This window comes from Pleurodeles waltl, chromosome 1_2 (assembly GCF_031143425.1).
Source record: "Pleurodeles waltl isolate 20211129_DDA chromosome 1_2, aPleWal1.hap1.20221129, whole genome shotgun sequence".
Classification (NCBI taxonomy): Eukaryota; Metazoa; Chordata; class Amphibia; order Caudata; family Salamandridae; genus Pleurodeles; species Pleurodeles waltl.
This window is the reverse complement of record NC_090437.1, coordinates 111636128-111658442: the sequence shown is the minus strand read 5'-3', so window position 1 is coordinate 111658442 and position 22315 is coordinate 111636128. Positions and strand designations below refer to the sequence as shown.

General features: G+C 45.2%; 1 protein-coding gene across 1 annotated transcript in view; it reads left to right on the top strand.

Annotated features, from left to right (window-relative positions):
* The window catches only part of NRG1 (neuregulin 1), a 1391739-nt gene that overhangs the window by 52177 nt on the left and 1317247 nt on the right, over positions 1-22315 (top strand). The window lies entirely within an intron of this gene.

Sequence of the window (22315 nt, the reverse complement as noted above, 5' to 3'; positions counted from 1 at the left end):
TATCAATCAGCCATTAGACAGGCTAAGACCAGTTCATCTATTTGGGACTCAAACTGGTGGCCGGAGTCATGTGGGACATTACCGTTCCCCTCAGCCGCAGTTAAAAACCTTGGAATTGTTTGTGACTCTGGCTTAACCTTCGATACCCAGGTCAATAAAATCACCAATTCATGCATCTGGATTATTAAGATGCTTAAGAAAATCCTCCCTTTTATTCCTCGGGACCAGAGAGCAACAGTAGTTCTAGCCTTGATTGGATCCAGGCTCGACTACTGAAATCTCTTTATCTTAACATCAATGAAGCATCACTTAATAAGTTACAACTTATTCAGAATCAAAGTGCGCGTCTGGTTCTGGTTTTAGACAAGTTTGCATCTGCCAAAGATAGTTTGAATGAACTCCGTTGGCTACCGATTGGGAAGCGCATTACTTTTAAAACATTGTGTTTGGCTCACAAGTCTACTTACAGGGTCCTCACTCACCTTTTCCATCAATTAAGTGGTACATACCTGGGCGGACCATCAGATCAGCTGACCTTAAGTTAGCCTACGCTCCTAGGACTGAGAAAGTGAAATGGAGGGACAGAGCTTTCTCAACAGCAGCTGTCAAACTATGGAATTCCCTTCCCTTTAAAATTAGGAATATTCCCTTCCTTTTGCTTTTCCTCAAACAACTCAAAACGTGGCTATTCCAGTCTTAATTAAGAGTGACCGAAGAATTCTTGTTTTGCCTTCTTAGCGCTTTGATACCTCTGGTCATAATGCGCTATATATACATATATTACATTCTAGAGTTAGTGATTGCAGTCCACTGATAGCTAAATTCGTATTCCCAATGGAAATTGTAAGTTTAGAATACAGTAAATCAACCACTGCCCCAGCACAACGGACTTAGGCTTGCTTGGCGTTTACCCGATCCATTTAAGTTTCTGGAGTGTTTTGTTAAATCACAACTTGATATTTTTATGACCTGTTTGTCCGAGACTGCTGTGGGAGATAATTAACATAAACAATTTGAAGTTATAAGTAAATCAACACAAAATTCTTTGCTTAAACCAGTTTTAGATCTAATCCCCCAAAACTAGATGGTTTGATAGAACCTGTTGCCAGGCGAATAGGAAATTGAGATCAGTTTTGACAGCTATCCTCAGAAGCACTGTTGAAGTTGCTCAGGTTCAGTCAGGTTATAAAGAGACCTTAAGAACTAGCAAGTGTGAAATCCAAAAGGCTAACTGGTACATCTGTCTAATGCCGCTGCGCTCAAGAATTCATGTGAATTCTGGAGAGCAGTTAGTGAATTTAGAGTTCAAAAGCTGTCACTCTGCCTGTTGAGCAGTCACATCTCAGGTGTTCAGTGGGTTACACACTTTACCAATATATATTTTAGAACCTCTGATGATAATGGTGATAATTTCCCTGCTGATCTGCCATCTTTTGACGACATTCTTGGCAGGCTTCAATTCAGTGCAGATGAGGCATCTATAACTCTTAACAATAGCTCCTCCTTTAAAACTCCTGCCAGACATATTTAGTAATATAAAATACATTACTGAGTGTAGGAAAGTACCATCTTGCCTGGCATGTTACCCCCATTTTTACTTGTGTGTCAGTTTGTTTTTGCCTGTCTCACTGGGATCCTGCTAGCCAGGACCCCAGTGCTCATAGTTTGTGGCCTAAATGTGTTCCCTATGTGGTGCCTAACTATATCACTTAGGCTCTACTAACCAGAACCTCAGTGCTTATGCTCTCTCTGTCTTTTAAATTGTCACTGCAGGCTAGTGACCATTTTCACCAATTCTGATTGGCACACTGGAACACCATTATAATTCCCTAGTATATGGTACCTGGGTACCCAGGGTATTGGGGTTCCAGGAGATCCCTATGGACTGCAGCATTTCTTTTGGCACCCATAGGGAGCTCAGACAATTCTTACACAGGACTGCCACTGCAGCCTGAGTGAAATAATGTCCACGTTATTTCACAGCCATTTTACACTGCACTTAAGTAACTTACAAGTCACCTATATGTCTAACCCTCACTTGGTGAAGGTTAGGTACAAAGTTACTAAGTGTGTGGGCACCCTGGCACTAGCCAAGGTGCCCCCACATTGTTCAGAACAATTACCCCGGACTTTCTGAGTGCGGGGACACCATTACACGTGTGCACTACATATAGGTCAATACCTATATGTAGCTTCACAATGGTAACTCCGAATATGGCCATGTAACATGTCTAAGATCATGGAATCGTCCCCCCATGCCAAATCTGGTATTGGGGTGCCAATCCCATGCATCACCAGGGCTCCAGCATGGACCCTGGGTACTGCCAAACTAGCTCTCTGGTGTTTTCACTGCAGCTACTGCTGCTGCCAACCCTCAGACAGGTTTCTGCCCTCCTGGGGTCTGGGCAGCCCAGTCCCAGGAAGGTAGAACAAAGGATTTCCTCTAAGAGAGGGTGTTACACCCGCTCCCTTTGGAAATAGCTGTTAAGGGCCTGAGAGGAGTAGCCTCTCCTGGCCTCTGGGAATGATTTGAAGGGCACAGATGGTGCCCTCCTTGCATAAACCAGTCTACACCGGTTCAGAGATCTCCCAGCCCCTGCTCTGGCGTGAAACTGGACAAAGGAAAGGGGAGTGACCACTCCCCTGTCCATCACCACCCCAGGGGTGGTGCCCAGAGCTCCTCCCGTGTGTCCCAGACCTCTGCCATCTTGAATGCAGAGGTATGAGGGCACGATGGAGGCCTCTGAGTGGCTAGTGCCAGCAGGTGACGTCAGAGACCCCTCATGATAGGTGCTTACCTGGTTAGGTGGCCAATCCTCCTCTGAGGGCTATTTATGGTCTCTCCTGTGGGTTTCTCCTCAGATAACGAATGCAAGAGCTCACCAGAGTTCCTCTGCATCTCCCTCTTCGACTTCTGCCAAGGACCAACCGCTGACTGCTCCAGGACGCCTGCAAAACTGCAACAAAGTAGCAAGAAGACTACCAGCGACATTGTAGCACCTAATCCTGCCAGCTTTCTCGACTGTTTCCTGGTGGTGCATGCTCTGGGGGCTGTCTGCCTTCACCCTGCACTGGAAGCCAAGAAGAAATCTCCAGTGGATCGACTGAATATTCCCCCTGCTAACGCAGGCACCAAACTTCTGCTTCACTGGTCCTCTGGGTCCCCTCTCATCTTGACGAGTGTGGTCCCTGGAACACAGGAGCTGGATCCAAGTGACCCCGACAGTCCAGTGGTCCATCTGTCCAAATTTAGTGGAGGTAAGTCCTTGCCTCCCCACGCCAGACAGTAATCCTGTGTACTGCGTGAACTGCATCTGCTAGGGCTTCTGTGCACTTTTGCAAGGAATCCTTCATGCACAGCACAGCCCAGGTCCCCAGCACTCCGTCCTGCATTGCACAACTCGCTGAGTTGACCACCGGCTTCGTGGGCCCTCCTTTGTAGTGTTGAGACGACCGCTGTGCTCAGTTTTCTTGAACCCATGTTCAAGTGCTTCTGCGGGTGCTGCCAGCTTCTGCGTGGGCTCTCTGTGTTGCTGAGCGCCCCCTCTATCTCCTCATCAAAGGGGCGACCTCCTGGTCCTGGGCAGCACCATTTTCTTCAACCGTGACCTTTGCAGCTAGCAAGGCATGTTTGCGGTCTTTCTGCATGGAAACAACTCTGCATCCTCCAGCACGCCGTGGGATATCTTCTGTGCAAAGGAGAAGTTCCTGGCACTTTCCGTTGTTGCAGAATCTTCAGCTTCTTCCACCCGGAGGCAGCCATTGTGCACCTTCATCCGGGGTTTAGTGAGCTCCTGCCCCCCCTGGACACTTTCGTGACTCTTGGACTTGGTCCCCTTCCTTTCCAGGTCCTCAGGTCCAGGAATCCATCTTCAGTGCTTTGCAGTCTGTTGTGGTTTGCAGAATCTCCTATCACGACTTTAGTGTGTTTCTGGGAAAGTAGGGTAACTTTACTCCTACTTTTCAGGGTCTTGGGGTGAGATATCTTGGACACCCTTAGTGTTTTCTTACACTCCCAGCGACCCTCTACACACTACACTAGGCCTGGGGTCCCTAAGTGGTTCGCATTCCACTTCCTTAGTATATGGTTTGTGGTTGCCCCTCGGCCTATTGAATCCTATTGTATTCTACAGTGTTTGCACTACTTTTCTAACTGTTTACTTACCTGATTTTGGTTTGTGTGTATATTTTGTGTATTTTACTTACCTCCTAAGGAAGTATATCCTCTGAAATATTTTTGGCACATTGTCACTAAAATAAAGTACCTTTATTTTTAGTAACTCTGAGTATGGTGTTTCTTAAGGTATGATGCTATATGATATAAGTGGTATAGTAGGAGCTTTGCATGTCTCCTAGTTCAGCCTAAGCTGCTCTGCTATAGCTACCTCTACCAGCCTAAGCTGCTAGAAAAATCCTCTATTCTACTAATAAGGGATAACTGGACCTGGCACAAGGTGTAAGTACCATCAGGCCAGCCTCCTACACTGAGAGTTTAGATAAGTCTGTCACAGTTGATAAAAGGCATTCATTGGTCAAACCCTTGTCTTATTTAACGTTGTTTCAGGTTTTATAAGAAAATCTGCCTTGCCAAGTTTGCTACCAAAGAACTTAGGGCCAAATTTATCATAGAAATGTGTTGCCCCGTGCCACACAAGGTTTCCCAAGTGCAACACAAACACTAAAGTCAGATTTATTAAAGCAACACAAGGCCATCTTGTGTGTCCCATCAGTGCTTGGTAAATCTGCAGTAACGCAAGGCAGCACAAGGAGGAAAGACAGAAGGAAAGAGCCAGAAAAGAAAGGAGTGAAAGAAGGAAAAAAGGACAGGAAAAAGGAAAGAGCCAAAAAGGAAAGAACCCAAAAAGGAAAGGAAAGAGCAAAAAAAAAAATTAAGAAAGAGAGAAAAAGGAAACAGCAAAAAATAAAAAAGGAAAGAAGGGAGGAAAGAAAGGAAGTAAGAAAGAAAGCTGGAAAGCGAAAAAGAGGGAAAAGAAAGGAAGAAAGAAATAATGAAAGAAAGAAGGAAAAGAGGATAGAATGCAAAGTAAGAAGGAAAAAGAAAAAAGAAGGAATGAATGAAAGAAAGGCAAAACAGAAAGAAAGGAAATAAGGAAAAAAGAAAGAACAGGAAAAAAGGCAAAAATGAAAGAAGGAAAAAAGAAAGAAAGAAAGGGCAATAAAAGGAAACAAGCAACAAAGGAAGGGGGATAGAAAAAGGAAAATAAGGCTAAAAAGAAAGATGGTAAATAGAAAAAAATGAAAGTAAAGAAAGAAAGAAAAAAGGAAAAAAGAAAGAAGATAGACTGAAGCAAGGAAAGAAGTTTCACAGCGTAACATGTAGGGTACTAAACTCCAGATATGTTTAAATAAAAGTGTGTACAAATCAAAAAAGTACTCTGTTCCTCATACATAGGCAAAGGTCACAGAGGCACTTCTATATTTAGAAGATAGAACCTCCACAAACCCGGCTCACACCTGCTGTGTGACCTACCCGCAGCCGCACACCCGGAAGTAGCCAGTGGTCATTTTTTGCTTTAGTTGGATAGAGTAGTGGAACATTATTTACTCCCCTTTGACTGAGATCTACCACGTACTGATTCTTAAGGGAGGCTGTACACTAGGCCCGTTTAAACGCTCCCTGTCCCTCTAATTCTTGTATAAATAAAATTGTGTCCTGAAAATTAAACACAATAAAGTTTGGTTTTGTTCCTGAGCAAAGTTTATGGGTGCAACCGAGTCCAGGAACATAAAATGGTATACATTGAAAAAGCAGTAGCCCACTACAAAAATAATTTACAGCAGCATTGGAAGGAGACAGAAACTGCTAAAGCTGCAATGTGCCCTGCACTCACTTCAAATGTATCCTACTGTCACTTCAGGCAACACTAACACTAAATGGACCTACATTGTGTGTGAATGCCCACCCTGCAAAAGAGCAAAATGCAGTCATTCAAAGTGATGGTAACTAGAGGCTTAAGTAGGCTGACCCATTGCTTCATGTTGTATGCTATAGTGTGCAGAAGCAAAATGAAAATGACAAGACAACAGTCCACAAGGTGTAGGGAGGTGGCTGAAAGCCCCTTTAAGTAAGTAAGTTTATTATGCATATTGTTTTAGTAAAATCAAATGGTCTTGATTAGCGCCAGTTCTAATAATGGGCATAACCTAATGGCATCCTCTGAGGAGGACAGGCTTATCTCTTCTTGACACAAGGAATGCTGGCTACAGGGGCCTTCAGCCAAACGTTTTCTGCAAAACCTATTTTCCTTTATTTGAACATTGGCTGGGTTGATGTATCCCCATTTACCAGAACCCCAATGTACAGAAGAAAAACACTTGATATTATAGATTTGTAACATATGTTTTCAAGAACTCATGCCCAAACTAGATGTAATATTATAAAAGGCATTTTGGGAATATACAAAAGATTTCCTCTGTGAGGTCAGAAGGTGTAACCAGTGGCAAGTAAAGTCAAATGCGACAGCAAGCTTTGACAAGGCCTAGACTTAATCAATGGTGGTAGTTTTTACTGTAAAAGTTCTAGACTTTGTAGACTTGGACCCTAGGTCATTAGGAGCATCTCTGAACAACTGGGGGTCTATTTATGACTTTTTCACACAGTGCAGCAAGTCACCTTGCTGCGTTACACTGCATGACAGGTAAAGGACTGGGATGCACTGCTTTTGGCAACATAGCACCAACGCAGACACCTTTACATCATGGTGCAAGGGTGCCCATGTTGCAGGTAGGATTGTTTTTGTGCAGGAAGAGGCACCTTCCTGCAGAAAACAAATCCCCTGACACAAATTTATTTTATATATGTGTGCTGCAGAATGCAGCACATATAGAAAGAGGACATAATGAGGACAAATGAGGCTGTTAAAAACACAATGAGTCTGTTAAAACAAGTCTTTCCCTGGTTGCCTTCCACCGCTAGGAAAACACTGGTCCAGGTCACTTATAACCAGCCATCTGGATTATGAGAATGCATTGTTGGTAGCAGCTAATGACACCTGCTGACCAAATTAAAGGTCAGTCAGAATACTGCTGCTCGGTTGATTTGCCAGATTTGGTGGCAGAGCATTTTCATTTCTAGCTCCACATCCCTTGAACAATCTCCCTCTTCACATCCTTACGTGCCCCAATTTAATGAATGTTAAGAAGATGCTCAAAACATGTTTATTCTAGACAGTCTTTACTAGGCCTATACAACGCAGTGCTGAGATACTCATTCTGGAGTGAGTTGTGCATGATACTGAGGGCCTCTTTTACAAGAATTTGATGCATCGGCTCCGATGCGTCAGATTTCTTACACTGTGCTGTGCCCCCTTAACGGCACCATGGTATTGATGTATTTACGACACAGAGCTCCATGGCACGCATTTTTCACAGATGCATCAGAATTTCTGACACATCGGTGGCGCTAAAATGACGCATTGCTTGACTAATGTAAACAAAATGATGCTACACAAGCAATGCATGGAAGGCCCCCATTCTGAAAATCCCTAAGTCACTTTAACGCCTGCTCTGAGCACCATAAAATATGATTTTGAAAAATTAGTTTGCAGATCAAGAACAGGCATAAATTGTGCAAATGAGTGGACCAGTAGACGCAGTGCTTTTGGGTGTGATCCATTTACACTGTGTCATCCACATATATCAGTGTGGAGAGTAAGGCACTGCTTACCTTTAGAACATCGGAGGTGCAGGAGGATAGAAAATCACTAAGCTCATTAATGTATAAGATAAACAGTAAGGGGACATGCACACAACCTTGCAGCACACCTCCACAGATTTAATTTAGTTAGGAACTTCACCATTTGAGACAAATCTTATTCTAGCCTTCATGTTCTCATTCGAGTAGTCATCGCCTGATCCCATTGATTTGAATTCCCTAACTTCTAAGTCAGAGAGTCCAACATTAATCCTATTAACGAAACGACTCGGGCAATGTATGAATGTTAACCAGAAGACTTTCAACCAAAGATTATTAGAAACATGTTTAGATTCAAATTGTCCCTCAATCGTTTTCATGCAGGTTTGACTATGGGTTTTAGGTTGTCTTCTTTTCTGTTAAGCTGACAGGGTTACCACCCGTGAATCAAAAAAGTTGAAGATTCATCAGCTGATCTGTGGATTTTAGGACAACGGCTAGAACATTGCTGTGAAGACATGAATTATCTGAGTCTTTACTAAAAAAACTATTAATTGCAGTCAATAGTGTACAACTGCCCCTTTAGACTGATTGTGTGATGTGTTGGTTCAGTTTTGTGTTTGTGCTACACTGTAATTTTTTATGCCCACAACTTGCGCTAGAAAGCTGTTAACAGAAAGAATAGATTGCTACTCCTCGCTAGTCAATGACAGGCTCCACATATGTGCGCCATTAGCTTTGGTGCAGACTGGGTACATCCCTTGTTTATCCCATATTGTGCAAGAGGTGGCATCTTTAAGTTTCAAAATGCTGGGGTCTGTGGTCTATTAAGTCCTCCAGGTCACAAACAGGATCGATCAATCTCGCACTTCATCAAACAGCGTCAACAGCTATGTTTTCTGGTTGTGGGAGTGGCATACTTTTTCATATAATGCTAACAAGTCCTTGGGCAGAGTTTCAAGATGTTGGGGACTATGGTCGTTAAAGGCCTCTGGTGCACCTAACAGCAAATGCCCGCGTAGACTTATCACCAGCTAAATCTCGCTGGGACACCGTCGTAGCTGTTCCAATCTCCCCAAAAACATGGGAAATCATTCTAGCCACGGTCAAAACGGTATCACGAAACACCAGACTGAGATACACTCAATTGAACTATATTCATCAGACGTACTTATCCCCTGCACGCATCAACAGAATTTATCCTAATGCCAAATCGGAATGTCCTAGATGTGCCGCATCTACTGCCAATTTCTACCACATAGTCTGGGAATGCTCCTCAATAAATGCAAGCTGGCAGAGAATTACCGAAAATACCTCAGAAGTAGCTGACCATGCACTCACCCCCTCCCCAGAATCGTGTCTCCTAGGAATCTGCCACCGCACCAAGGGTGACAAACACCAACACAAATTTATAGATTTGGCATTTGTAGTGTACAAACGCTTGATCGCTATACATTGGAAGGTGCCCCAAACCCCCCCTTACATAGTCTGGCTGCGCGACCTATACAACCGTACACAAGCAGAAGCCCACACATTGAAACAAGTACAACAGACGGGCCAGCCACAAGAAGGAGTCGAATTATGGGACAGCTTCGTTGTTAAAATAGAAACTAGAGACGACATGTTCCCCCCATGACTCCCTACATTTCCTTCACCAATAGCGCTTACACTAGAACATCCAATTATTACATAACCTAAGGAACTATCTAGATTCCCCAAGACAGAATGGCCATAAACCCCTCCAAACCAACATGCATATGCCAGGCCCACTCAAAAACATGCACCCTTGGTTTAAATCTGTACCCACATTAGTTGTGCACCTCCACCCCCCCATGCACCCCAACGACAATTCTAATGTTCAAAACGCCATTAAGCACACACGCATAAAAAAAATACAACCAGATTGATCACAGTTATATAATGTATAGTTCTTTTTTTTTCTTTTTTGTCTCTTCTTTGTTCTCTCTTTCTATTCGATGCATATCATTAAAAGCTTCTTGTTGTCTACGAAGCTATATGAGCTAAGAAGCTGCATACTCCTTTGAAACAACCATATTGCATTGTCAGTTTCTATATCTTGCTTAATAAACAGATGTTGTTTTAAAAAGGCCTCTGGTACACAAACAGAGTATGGAGCGGGCAGTGGCACAGGGAGGCAAGAGTAATTTTAGGGTTTATGGAGGGTGGTGGTAAACCAAGGTAAGGGTAATTTGAGGGTTTATGGGTGTGTAGTAGTAAAGGAACGTTAAGGTAATTTTAGGGTTTTAGGGTGGGCAGTCGTAAAGGAAGGTAAGGGTACTTTTAGGGCCTTGGTTAGGTAATGGTAGAGGGAGGTAAGGATAATTTTAGGGTTTATGGTGGGTAGTGGTAAAGGGAGGTAAGAAGTGCATTTTGAATTGAAACATTATGTATACACAAACACATTGGGTTTGAGGGGAATACTTACCTCATGTACACTTATATACACTTACCATGCGTGGTAAAAGCGTAAAGGCATGTGTGGTGATTACATACACTCTAAAGACATATATTCAATCCAACAACCTTGTGTTTCAGCAAGCAGCCTCACCAGCTAGAATATTCTCCGGCGCTGATTTATTGCATGCCGTTCTCAATCAACATTACTACTCTGTAAAGAGTTAGTCCAGGAAGACCTGGGACAGGAAGCCAAAATGTGAGATGCACCAAATTGTGGATATTTGATATTTGATTTATCCTCTACACTATTACTGTATCAGGCATACCTAAATAGTATTAACCTTTTATACTCTATACTTACTTCATTAATATAAACTTAGGTATACTTCACAATGGTTATAGTTTGAGGTTCGTTTTGACCATTTATTTAGAATCACTTTCTGGCTGTATCTGATCATACGAAGTGAGAAAAGGACTCAGTGGGAAGAGCTGACACTTCTAATGCGATACCTTTGGTGAGAATGATGGCTACACAATAGTGGATTCTATGTCAGGACCCAGGCAAAGCTTATGCTTTTCCTTTCTTCACTTTTAATACAGCAACTAAGAGAAAAACACAAACTACATTTGTCAAGAACCCCTGGGAATCATAACAATGATAGTAACATCCAATCAGAATGTCCCACAATCCAATAAAGTCCCTTCACAGTCTCTAATTTCCCTTACTCTTCGCTGCTCCTGCAGCCATTCAGTTAAGTGCTCCTCCTTATTTTTCCGATTATTGATTGAATTGTGTTAAAACAGTGCAGTCCAAATTTACAGTGCCTTATCATTGTATTCCCAGTGTTTACAATGTTTTTAACTAACCTTGACATTTCCACTTTCAGGCACCCCTGGGATCGGCCTTTCCGATCCTACACAGGCGATCTCTCTCACAAGGCCTTAGAGGGCGCCCGCCTACCATAGAGTGCGGTCAGGGCTCACGTGCACCAATTTCCTTTGGGAGAAGAGCTGTCAAATGCGCTGCGGAGCCCTGGTCTTGCGTCTGTGCCCGAAGGCAGCTTGGAGCATGACCCTTGCGCCTGCATATCAGTTTTTAGCTCCTTTGATCGTTTTCTGTGTGAGTAAGTGGTGACCCTAACGGTTGCATGGCGGGTCTGTACTTTTTACCTGTCACTGTTGGCACAACCAGGCCAGCCCAGGCTGCCTTTCCCCTGGTACCTCGAGAGGGAGAAAGGCTTATTGAGTTCAGCTCCGTGCAGGACTTGTTTTCTATGGGTGCACCTATATTTTAGTTCTGAGACATGTCCTCAGAGCCTGTGACGGCTCGTTTGTCTCTACGCTTGGGCCTAATCTACCTTCTTTGGTTTGCCAGAGTCTGAGGTATTCCTTAATGGCCAGGGAGATGCAGGCTTCCCAGACTTCTTTTGTGGAAGATTAGTCTTCCTCTGTGCTGCTATTCAGATGATTAATTCTGCTAGGCGGTAGACGCCTCCATAGAATATGCTCTCCCCACAGCCTTGGCGCCTTTAGATTGCAAAATTGAGAGGTGTCACTCCTTGCTCATAAAAGTGGATCCAAAATTGGGTGACCTGATTTCCTCAAAGGCGAGCCCCATGGCACAAGGTGGCTTACTTAAAGAACCTTTCATCAAGGAGCTTGGCAAATTTTTCACCACATCTAGTTCCCTGGATAAAGCGCAAACCTCCAACAAAAATATCTTCACCACTAAGGTTTTTCACCGGGGCCGGATGTGAAAAGGTAGCGCTCTTCTGGCTGCTTCATCACCAGTGACCCCAAGAGAGGCCAGGGTTCCCTTATAGTGCAATGGCAGGACCAGTTGAAGTTCAGTGGATTCTACCCTACAAGGCCCTTCCAGCGTTGTCATGGATCCTGCAGTTGAGGGTGTGGTACGTCAGGAGCTGCCCAAAGTGAGAACTCTTCTTTCTTCCCAACTTAGAGTGGGAGATCCTCTTGCTCTGTACTGGGACAATTGGCAATGAACTTTGGACATGTGGGTGCTTCAGATGGTCCATCGGTTCCAAATAGAGTACTGGGGGTCCCCTGTCCAAACCTTCAGATCTTTTTTGCTTCGCTTCTCCACAGAAGGGGCAACCCTCATTGATCAGGAGGTTATTGGACCTCTTAGACAAAGGGGCAGTAGTTGCTACATTGCTACACCCAAGAGACTTCGTCAGCAATTTGTTTCTGGTGGAGAAGAGAGACAGCGGTTTCCGACCAGTAGTAATTCACAGCAAATTCAACAAGTGGCTGGTTCTCCACCACTTCAAGATAGAAGGGTTCCACATACTGAGGGAGCTTCTGAGACCAGGGGACTGGAAGGTGTGCCTGGACCTTAAGGGCGTGTACATAATTGTACCCATGTTCCCCCTTTATTGGCACTTCCTCCAGTTCTTGTGGTGCAGGCAGGTGTTTGAGTTCAGTATCCTGCTGTTCGGTCTATTTTTTGCCCCATGGTGCTTCATCAAGGTATTGAAACGGACGGTGGAGTTCCTTGTGGGTCATGGCATCAGGATGATCATGTATCTGGATGATAGTCATGCATCAATGCTCTCGGACCCTAGTAGATCTTGAAGCAATTGGGGTCTGTGATCAACCAGGGCAAGTTGCTTCTTACCCCGGCACAGCTGACGACATTCCTGGGCTTCATCGTCGACTCTAAGGAGTCCACTCTCAGGGACAGGAAAATAACCAAACTCAGACACAAAATTTGAAGGCCCATGTCACGGGAAAGCATGTCCCTCCGACAGATAGCCTGTTTGGTGGGACTTCTCACATCATCAGTGAAGGTGATTTTCCTGGCCCTCTTCATTATCAAGCACTTCAGTGTCTGAAGGCCTCCCACCTGCGTAGTGGTCTGAAGTATTTGGAATTTGTTTCCTTGATGGAGGAGGTTTGAGGTGAGATGCGGTGGTGGCTCTCCCACATGGAGGCTCCAGTCTGCATCTTGTGATAGAGTCTGACACCAGTAGGTCAGGTTGGGGAGCCACCAGTGAAGATGTACCTACTGGAATAAGGTGGTCATCAGAAGAGCAGGGCTTACACATAAGTGGTTTGAAGCTTCTGGCCTGTTCCTTTGCTGTCCGTTGCTGGACAAAGGATGGGCCGAAGTGCTGTGTGCTCTTGAAGATGGACAACATCTGAAAGTCTCAGCGGTCCATTTCACCAACCATCTGATCCTGAGTTCTAGCGAATCTTGCGAAGGAGTTTCGGCAATACTGACCTGGATCATCAGATCTCAGAAACAGCAAAGTACCTTCCTGGGGCAAACAACAAGGTGGCCAACCAGCATTCTCTTCACCTCCGAGATCTCAGTGCATGGAAACTTCATCCCAAAGTCTTCTAGGCAATCAAGAGATTGTGGGGACTGTTTACGGTGGATCTGTTCTCCTCCCACCTAGAGCATCAGGTGGAGAGGTTCTTCAGTTGGAGGCCGGATCTGCAAGTGGAGGCGACATATGTGTTTCTCCAGGATTGGAGTGTGGAGAAGGGATATGCCTTTCCCCTTTTTGTTATAATAAATAATGCCAGTGCAAGTTCGTCGCCAGAACACAAATATGGAGGTCATCACGCCGTCGTGGAGGTCTCAAGTGTGGTTTCCAGTGATGAAGGAATTTTCTGAGGATTTTCCAATCCATGTTCCCCATAGTTTGGATCTTGAACCAGTCGCTACACTTTGTGGTGCGGTATGTCAATATTATCAACAATTCTCCTTTGGACGTATCATGTTCCAAGGCTGGGTGACTGGTTCTAATTAATGCCACCATTCTTCATAGTATAAGGATTCAGGCTGTTTCTTTTGACTTTATCATTGTAATGAATATACAGTTGAATCATACTTGGATAAGGTTGTTTTGGGCCACACATTTAGATCTTGAGAAATATGGGTGTTCTTAATGTACTCAAGATGTTATTGATGTAGGAACTATCTGAATTAGCCTTGAGAAAGTACCATGATCGGGACAAAATGCTGGAAATACCTACAAAATATCACCTTTCTGTATGTGTTGTAATCAGTCTGAACTGTATTTGGTCAAAAATATCCTCAGTGATAGCATCTTTGTAAATTCCGGCTTTCATCGATCTGAACTGTACTACAGAAGAAGTAAAATGTACTTAACACACCATATGAAGATTTGGATGATTTTTCTGATTCAACAATGAAATAGGAGTAAACATTGTTTCATTTGAGACTATTTTGGTTAGGGGTCAATCAGCAAAACTGGACATTGAATTTACACTTATAGTGCTCTGCTACACACCTAGTTTTAGTGTTTTATGCTAGGTCAGTGATCTGGCTAAGACACACTGGGGCAACAGGTGTGGTGTAGTGTTTGAGCACAATTATGTGTTAATAGTATATAGCTCTAATGGATAGGTATGTGCGACACATGTAACCATTGTTGCCTTTTCTTATGTACCCCAAATAAGACTCATCAAAATACTTTTCTAATAGATGTTTGCCTATCTAGCATTTGTCTACTTTCTTGCAATTCCCTTAGACCCTCTTCACATTAGCTAGTGTAGAGTATTTTCTCATCAGAGTGCATAGGGTGCATACTTTGCTGCAATCAATCAACTTAAAAGAGTGCTGCACAATAACTTCATATTGAATAACAAGCCCTACATCAATGCACACAGTTCAATAGCCATTCCTCTTTTCTGGCATATGTAGGGATGATAACATGTTCAGGATCTATCAGATCCCACTCCTGTCATTGTAAAGGTAGTCTTTCATTCAGTCAGTACCCTATTCTGTGTTTTAAAACACAACATTGAATCTAAAAAAAAAAACTTAAATATCTGAACAACTGACCATCTTGCCCACAGTCTAGTGATCTATAGTGGTAAAAAAATTACTTAAAGTCATTCATTAGCTCAACAAGAGAGTCAGCGAAAAGAGTGCTCAGAAATAAGCATTTCCATTTTGGAAGGCCAAACAATGGAATGACTTCAAAATATCTGCCCTTGTCTTCCCAAGGCTACCTGTTTGTTAAGGATAGCAATTGGCATGCTCAAACGTAACATCATGTAAACTCCTGCATGAAGTGTTCTATAACCATGTCTCTGACACACATTTCTGTCAGTGAATTATAAACTTGAGTAAAATGCATCAACACCTCTATCACACATATTGTAACCCTGTCCTGCTATGTTCAATTATTTTCTGCTCCAAATTAGTATTTATTTGTGGGAAAGGGTTTTTCAGGATTCTGTAATCCCTGTATAAAAACCTGCCTCTGTACCCAATCACCTATTACGAAGAAAGGACATAGCAGCTCAGCTGTCATATCTCATTATAGCTGCGTTCTGATGTCACAATGCCTGCTGCCAGAGCCAGCAGCAAGGAGGAAAGCAGGGCAGGTCACAGAGCATGATTAAAGCAGCTGTTTAAAGAAAGAATATAAAATGTTCCTTTTCTTTATCTCCTCGGTATAGCCCTACAGTGATAAGCAGAAAAGAGATATTTATTACAAGATGTTTATTTTTTGCACTCTTTAGGCAATTGTAGAAAGTTAAAATCTTTCTGCATGTTTCTACACATTTCGAGCTACTGCGCCTGTTTTTAAAAACAATTACTTGTGTTAAACAGATAAATCTTTTTCGAACAAATGTCTAACAGCTTTTTTTATGTGTTGAATTTTGCACTAGAGATTCTATTTTTATTCTTCATGTTTGCAAACATGCTTTCTCTTTCATACAAATGAGCTGCGCTACAAGGATTTAAGGGGTTTGTGGGAAAGGTGGTGATGTGACCATGTATTATAGGGAATAAAGTACTGCCTGCCTTGGAGTTCCATAACCTTCTAACAGAACATGGCCTTCGGCCTCGTAACTCTATATGGTCTTGGAACTCCTCGGTGACTTGAAAAATCCTCACAATGTAACAGCAGGGGATTCTTTAGCCCATATATATTTAATGTTTTTTGCATTGGATCGACATTAATACATAAACGTAAAAATGTATTAGCAGTGTATTATTTCTAGTTTAGATTGAGTTTAGATTGATCATAGCTAATGCAGTCCTGTGTTAAAAATGACAAATGTTGATTGTCATCTTGCTTGTGACACTTTAGCATGTTATTTCTAGACGAAACTGAAGTTCTATTGACTGCAATGCTGTTTGCTTTCTTTGCCACGTGAAATGCTTTTTTTACTGCTATAATCACGAAATCTAGAATTGATTTCATAGTTACGAAAATACCTACAGAGTACAGACTGGTCCATGTATCTCGTTTTGGTGCAGATAATGTAAGTGTGAAGAATATTGATAAAAGCTGTATTGAGGAGGAGGCGGAGAAGCTAATGAGCCTGTGATTGTATCATTTCACTATAACCTGATTGTTTTTTTTCATGAAAGATGCATGTAGGTATAGCAAATGGAAGAGTTTTGCGATTTAAGGTAGCGCAGAGTAGATTACAGTTCAGAAATGCTTTCTCCACTTTTGGATGCAGCTTAGAACAGACTCTATGCTTGTTCGTCCTCTTACTTCTATGAATACATTGATTTGTACTTCATATTATTAGATGCACACTTATATTGAATATTGATTGATACTAATTTGATGAATTTGCCTAGTGTGCTTCACATTATTTAAATGTATTTATGGATCAAATCTGTTTATTGGCTTTTCAATTATAAAACATCACATATGCAACGCAGAAGAGCAAAACAGCAACATTGACATAAAGCTTACTCCATGCACAGTGACAGAAATACCTAATACAAAATTCAACTTTGTTTCCCCACGGCTAGCGAACAATACAAAAATCAATCAGTCCCAGGCCCCTTTACAATACTATCACGGTCCTGTATATATATTTCTAGTGCAAATTCGCCCCCAATCTCTCAGTTCAAGTTCAGAACCCTCAAATAGGTCAGACATGTCAACTCTGAAAACTCCCCCGACAGTATTTGTAAGAATGGTTGGCATAGTTCCTTTAAGTCCGCACCTCACTGCTGAGAGGTCAGAGTAAGCTTTTCCATAGCGAGGATAAACCAGAGCCTGTGTAGCCATGAAATTACTGTTGGGATCTGGTCAGTCCCCCACACGGATAGCAACAGCTGTAATGCTGCATTTAGAGCTAAGGCCATCTGCCGTCCCTTCAATGATCTCAGGGGGAAAATGAGAGGGTTGGGAAGGCAAAGCAGAATGTACACAGGGAGTCTAGGGATCTGAGTGTCAAACGCCATATCAATTATGTCTATTATGTTCTCCCAGTACCGGTGGAGATTAGGGCAGTGCCATAGTAAATGGACAAGCGATCCCCCACACCCCCTCCAACAAAGGCTAGATTTAGCGGGATCCCAAGCGTGAATCCTTGCTGGGGTGTAGTACCAAGAGGAGGCCACTTTATAAGCTGTCTCTGTACCTGCTGCATTGTAGGCTGTGTGGTGTGCCCTGTAGAAAATGCTCTCCCACTCCTCGTCTGAGAGCTCCCTCTCAAGTTCCCTCTCCCACCTCAGCTGGCCCTTAGTCTTAGGCGAACGGGTCCCTCCACGCAGAAGAGCGTAAAGCTCAGAGATCACACGTTTATCGCCCTTTTTCATTAGAAGCCATTTTTCAAACGGCATTAACGGCCTATCTATTAATGTTCTATTAGCTGGTAACATGGCCCAATGTCGTATTTGATAATACATCATCCTGTCAGACTCAGTTAGGCCGTATGTCTCCCTCAGTTGGTCAAAGGGGATCACCCCCTGCTCGTCAAATAGATATCCTACCCTTTTACAGCCCCCTTCATGCCATTGACGTAATGCTTCCGACTGAAGACCCAGAACAAAATCAGGGTTCGCACCCAAGGGAGTCATTGGGGACGGGAAGGTCGTCAAGCCCACCCTGTTGGCCACCCGATCCCACACCCTCATCGAGACCTCCGTGGATACATATAACCTCCGCGCTCTGTGACGGCGCCTAAGCCAGGTCTCCTTCCATATATGAGAGCCAGCCACTGCCTGGTCTATGAAGCACCAATGCTTCTCGGAAGACGGGCGGCTCCATTCCAAGAGGAAACGCAGTTGTGCTGCTTGAAAGTATCGAAGGAGGCAGGGGACCGTGAGTCCGCCCTCCTGCTTAGGGCAGTAAAGCACCCGTCGTGGTAGTCGCGACGCCCTCCCTTCCCGTATAAATCTTAGAACTGCTGTTTGGAGGGTTGCTATCGTTCGCGGCGGGGGTTCTACCGGGAGTGCCTGGAACACATACAGTATATGTGGCAGGATGGTCATCTTCACTGCAGCCACCCTGCCCAGCCAAGACAGTGTAAGTCTCCCCCAGATCTCTAAGTCGCGCTGCACCTCCCGGATCAATTTAGTGTAGTTCAGCGTCGCCGTACAAGCGACCGTGGAACCGAGCTCGACCCCCAAGTACGGAAGGCCCGAGGAAGACCATATAAAATGGAATCAGGCCTTCAGATCCCTTTCATGCTCAGCACTGATAAACTTGCCCATAGCTTGTGTTTTTTGCATATTTATCCGGAATCCCAAGACCCGCCCGAAATTCCTCTAAGACACCCATTAGTACCGGTAATGAGGACGCAGGTTCCGCCAAAGTAAGAATGACGTCATCCGCATATAACGATATGATATGCTCATCACCCCCAAACTTCACCCCCATAATCCGAGGGTCGTCCCGGAGCCTCTGTGCCATAGGCTCCATAAAAAGCACGAACAAGAGGGGCGAAAACGGGCACCCCTGCTGGGTCCCTCTTTGAACCGAGAATGGTAAAGAGAGCGTTCCATTAACTCTGACCGCCGCCCGAGGCACCTGATAAATGCAGCGGATCCATGCCATAAAACCCGGGCCTAACCCAAAGCGCTCTAACACCTTGAACAGGTATGGCCAATGAACCCTATCGAACGCCTTTTCAGCATCGATATATAGGAAGAGCGCCTCCTTACGCGAACGTTCAGTTTTATCCAATAGGTGAAGCAGTCGCTTGGTGTTATCACTACACTGCCTATGCAGTATAAATCCTGCTTGGTCGGGATCCACAAGCCCCGGCATATAATAGTTGAGACGGTGTGCCAGAATGCCAGTGAATAATTTGGCATCTATATTCAAGAGGGAAATCGGCCTGTACGAGGCACATTCCTCTGGATTCTTCCCTGGCTTCGGAATAACCACGATAGTGGCATCTAACATGCTCGGCGTAAGAGCCCCGTGTCCTGAAAGGAATTAAAAAGTCGCACTAAAACGGGTACAAGTTTCATACAGATTGACTTATAAAAAAGCGCGGAGAAACCGTCAGGCCAGGTGACTTCCCGGATTGTAGGTGCGCAATTGCTGATATAACTTCCTCTGCCCTTATAGTTTGATCTAACAGAGTGGCCTCCCTCTCAGTCAAGGGAGTAATTACTGTGCCCTCTAAGAAGGACTCCGGAGTTGAATCACCAGGCTCCTCAGCCCCATACAATCCCTGGTAGTATTCCGCAAAGGCCTCCGCAATCTGGTCGCTCTTGCGCACTTCCAGTCCCGAGGGTGAGCGAACCAGTTTTATCATTGACGCTGCGCTCTCAACCTGTGTGCCAATAGCTTCCCACATTTATTACTTCCGACATAGTATTTGTGTTTAAGGCTGACTACTGCATACTCTGCCCTGTTCCAATCCAGCCTCCTCAGCTGCTTCCTCATTTTCTCAAGCTCTCGCCATATTCTCGGTGCACCGGTGTGTCTATATGAATGCTCCAGCACCCTCACTCGCTCTTCTAAATCCTCCCTGAGTTGTCTCCGTGTCTTATTGTCCCTAGCAGAGAGCGACATCACCTCACCCCTCACTACAGCTTTCAATGCCTCCCATAGTGTCGCAATGCTTGTCGTCCTATCGTCGTTAAGGCTGAGATAATCTGTTATTGCCTTTCGAATCGCCTCTAACGTTGCACCGTTCTGAAGCATCGAGTCCCTAAATCGCCAGCCCGATGCGCCTACGCGCTCCATATTCATATAAATCTCAACTGTAACCGGGGCGTGATCTGACAGGGCTCGAGGCTCAATCACTGAATCCCTAACCCAGGGAAGGAACTCCTGCGAGGCCAGGAAAAGGTCCAACCTAGCGTATGTTTTAGTCGCTGCTGAGTAAAAGGAATAATCTCTTAGCGTGGGGTGCACACTCCTCCACACGTCCACCAAGCCACAATCACTCAGCCACTGACGACCAGCCACCGTCATAGACCCCATCTGCCAATACCGGTGACCCGAAGTGTCCAGATCCCCATCCATCACCAGATTAAAATCGCCCCCCACCAGGATTGCACCATCAGGGGACTGCAGCAGCGGGGTCAAGGCCTGTTTTAGGAAGATTTCCTGCTGGGAGTTAGGCGCATATAGGAAAGCGACCGTGAAGGAAAAAAAATCCAATCTCGATCTCATGGCTATAAGCCTCCCCGGAACCTCATACAATTGTGATATCACTTCTCCAGGGAATGAGCTTGCTAGAAGTATCGCCACCCCTGCATGCTTTGATGGTAACGACGACCAGTACTGCCTGGGGAACCACTTAGAGCGCATACGAAAAGTATCTTTTGAAAGAAGGTGTGTCTCCTGCAGAAGGCATATATGACACCCCATTCTCTCTAAGGAAGACAGGATGGCTAACCTCTTGGTAGGGTTATTGAGCCCCCGGACATTCAAGCTTGTGCATTTAATAATCATGTCTTAAAGTTAGGGAGCATGCAAAGAGAAGGGAGTCTGCAAGAGGGCCACCCCGTGTCAAAATCTAGACCACCTATAACCCCAGGGCCTGGGAATATCTCTACCAGAAGCCAGAATTTCAGGGAAACCGAACAACATTCAACTGATATGCACAACAGGTGCCTAGAACACAGAAGTCCTCGAACATCCTTCTTCACGAGGTAAAATCTCCACGGGGCATTATATCCTACCATGTTTAGTAACCAGGTCCATCGCCCCCGCCGCCCCGACCCACTTCAACAATCAGCATGCCAATAGGAGCAGGGTCCACGGCCATCAGTGGCACCACCACTCCCCGTCTCTAAGCTGAAGTTCCAGCGGCCACGCGGAAAGGGTGGCTCCAAGAATAGGACACATTGTGCACTCGCAAGTGATCCGTGATCGGTCTAAATTCTCTCCGCCTCTGCAGGGTCCACACAGAGAGGTCGTGAAATAGCTGGAGTTCATGCCCTCGAAAAAGTACCTGTTGAAGATTACGAGCCCGCTGTAGAATCTTTTCTTTAAGAGCAAAATTATGAAGACAGGCTAGAATGTCTGGAGGGCGATCCCCAGGGCCACAAGCGCGGCCGACACGATGAACTCTATCCTGGACTACCTCTTGTGTCTCATCCGGGCCAAGCAAAGGGCGAAACAGGCCCTTCACATAGTCTCCAATGTCCTCCTTTTCAGCGCCCACCGGAGCCCCTCTGATGCGAATATTTTGTCTCCTCGAGCGGTATTCCAAATCCTCGACCGCTATCTGGAGGACATCCTGCTGCTCTCTGAGGCGAACTACCTCTTGCTGCAGGCCCGCCACTTCCTCACCACGGGGGATCTCACCATCTTCCAGCTGCGAGGCTCGCTCTCCCAAGGAGGAAACCTCTCCTCGCAATTCCTTCACCTCTTGGGATATGTCCCTACGCAGCTCTTGGATATCGCTCCGAAGCGAATCAAACAGGGAGGTCAAAAAGCCCATCGTAACGGGTGAGCCCTCGTCTGGGTCCGTCTCCACCCGGCCCTGCAGGGTCTTCGCCGCAAGTGAGTCCTCTGCCATACCCCCAGATGTCAGACGGGCCCCCGTCAGCATTTCCCTCACTGAGCGCTCTTGCTTGGATTTAGACGTCGCCATGTCTCGCCAACCTAATCTCGATTTGCCGGGACAGACCCTTAAGTCCCTCCAAAATCTCCCTCTGAGGCAAGTCACCAGATGCCGCCGCGTCGAAGACCACGCCTGGGCCTAACACCTGGAGGCCACCTCCTGCGCAACGCAGCCTTTACTGCCTCTGCCTCCGTATGCACGGGCCCACAGGTACTCACACTCCCGGCAGGTAAGTGTCACAGTATTGGGGTAGAGCGATGAGGCACCCGGTCAATACCCGGGGCCTCAGTCTTTCAGTCCGCCCCTCATAGGGGTGCTAGAGTGGGAGGCACCGGTCTCCAGCCCCCTCTCTGGTCCTGTGTGCAGGGGTGCCCCCCGTGCCCAAAATGATCGTGCATGCTGGGGTCGCAACCCCACCACGGCCCCGCTGCTCACGGGGTCCAAACCAAGCCCTCC